Source organism: Populus nigra, chromosome 2 (assembly GCF_951802175.1).
Source record: "Populus nigra chromosome 2, ddPopNigr1.1, whole genome shotgun sequence".
NCBI classification, from domain to species: domain Eukaryota; kingdom Viridiplantae; phylum Streptophyta; class Magnoliopsida; order Malpighiales; family Salicaceae; genus Populus; species Populus nigra.
Window position 1 is genome coordinate 6,564,072 of NC_084853.1, and position 2,500 is coordinate 6,566,571.

A 2,500-nucleotide genomic window follows, 5' to 3' on the forward strand; every position below is an offset into this window, starting at 1 on the left:
TTACTGGATTGATTTCATGTGGAAAGCACGACGTTTTGTTGTAGGAATGCGGGAACCCCGGCGGCTCGCCTGCCGCGGCCAGCGACGTCGGGCTGGCCCCTGCAGCGCCTAGCCTCTCCCACGCGGGGGGCAGGCCAGAACGCGGGGGGCCAGGGCCCGAAGGCAGCCCCCCCGCGGGCGAGAGAGCAAGCCAGCAGGGGCTGTCGCCTGCCGCGGCCAGCGACGTCGGGCTGGCCCCTGCAGCGCCTAGCCTCTCCCACGCGGGGGGCAGGCCAGAACGCGGGGGGCCAGGGCCCGAAGGCAGCCCCCCCGCGGGCGAGAGAGCAAGCCAGCAGGGGCTGTCGCCTGCCGCGGCCAGCGACGTCGGGCTGGCCCCTGCCGCGGCCAGCGATGTCGGGCTGTCGCCTGCCGCGGCCAGCGACGTCGGGCTGGCCCCTGCAGCGCCTAGCCTCTCCCACGCAGGGGGCAGGCCAGAACGCGGGGGGCCAGGGCCCGAAGGCAGCCCCCCCGCGGGCGAGAGAGCAAGCCAGCAGGGGCTGTCCGCGCGTCGCGCAGCGCGGCATGGCTGCGGGGGCCGCGCGCGCGCGCCCAAGCGCCCAAGGGCCCCCAAGGGCCCCAGGCCCTCAGGCCCCAGCGCCCCAGCGCCCAGCGCGGGCGGGCGCGCGCGCGCGTGTGGTCTTTGAGGGGCGCCGGCCTGGTGGCTCCCTAAAGAGCAATAAGTGTCATTGCAGCTCTGGCAGGGGGAGACACTACTAGGTCCCAGCTGTCACCCCCCCTCTAAAAAATTCATTTCTTGGTATTTTGAGCTGAAATTTTGCACAGAGGTTGGCAAAAATCCAATCCACCTTCATTAATTTTCCCAGAATTTTTCGAGGTCGGGAAGTATTTGTTTTAATTTTCCTACCATTAGAAATCGAGTAAATCCGCAAAACTAGGAACCGGCCCGGAATGACCCCAAATTCAGTGGGCAGCCTCATAAAAATATGGCTGATTTTACTGGATTGGTTTCATGTGGAAAGCACGACGTTTTCTTGTAGGAATGCGGGAACCCCGGCAGCTCGCCTGCCGCGGCCAGCGACGTCGGGGACGCTGGCCTGCGCTGTCGAGCCCGCGAGGGCTGTCTCCGCGGCAGGCCCCCCCTGAACGGGGCACGACAGGCCACCGCGCTGGCTCGTCCAGCGTCGACAGTCCCTCGTCCAGGTTTCAGATCGCGCCAAGTCGAACCCATGACCTGCTCAAGCCATCGTGCGCTGCCGAATTCGCATCTGCGTGTAGGCTGCCATTCCACGCGGCAGCCCCTGTTTTCGTCAGCGTGCCCCCCTGACGAATTTTCCTGCCTGGCCCAGTCCAGCGTCCAGCCCCTGTTCGTCGAAAAATCTGCGCTGCCGATTTTCCACGCGGCAGCCCCTCTTTTCGTCAGCGTGCCCCCCTGACGAATTTTCCTGCCTGGCCCGGCCGGTCCAGCCCCTGTTCGTCGAAAAATCTGCGCTGCCGATTTTCCACGCGGCAGCCCCTCTTTTCGTCAGCGTGCCCCCCTGACGAATTTTCCTGCCTGGCCCGGCCGGTCCAGCATCCAGCCCCTGTTCGTTGAAAAATCTGCGCTGCCGATTTTCCACGCGGCAGCCCCTGTTTTCCTCAGCGTGCCCCCCTGACGAATGTTCGTCGAAAAATCTGCGCTGCCGATTTTCCACGCGGCAGCCCCTCTTTTCGTCAGCGTGCCCCCCTGACGAATTTTCCTGCCTGGCCCGGCCGGTCCAGCCCCTGTTCGTCGAAAAATCTGCGCTGCCGATTTTCCACGCGGCAGCCCCTCTTTTCGTCAGCGTGCCCCCCTGACGAATTTTCCTGCCTGGCCCGGCCGGTCCAGCCCCTGTTCGTCGAAAAATCTGCGCTGCCGATTTTCCACGCGGCAGCCCCTCTTTTCGTCAGCGTGCCCCCCTGACGAATTTTCCTGCCTGGCCCGGCCGGTCCAGCCCCTGTTCGTCGAAAAATCTGCGCTGCCGATTTTCCACTCCGCAGCCCCTGTTTTCGTCAGCGTGGCCCCCTGACGAATTTTCCTGCCTGGCCCGGCCAGTCCAGCGCCCAGCCCCTGTTCGTCGAAAAATCTGCGCTGCCGATTTTCCCCGACGAACCTGCAGCTGCACAAATCCGCGCTGCCACTGCCCCATTGTCTGGACCAACAGTCTTTTCCATCAAGCCCTGGACTATAAATCGTCCAGACTCATCGCCAGCACCCGCTGCCGATTCTGCCGACTTTGCCGATTTCGTCGGCGCTGCCGATTCCAACACTGCACCCACCGTGTCTAAACCAGCGCTGTTTCGTCAGCGTGTCCCCTTGACGAATTTCCCTGCCTGGCCTGGACAGTCCATCTTCCAGCCCATGTTCATCGAAAAATCTGCGCTGCCGATTTCCCCGACGAACCTGCAGCTGCACAAATCTGCGCTGCCGATTTCCCCCCCTGTCGGCATGGCTGCCGCTGCCCCGATGTCCAGACCAACAGTC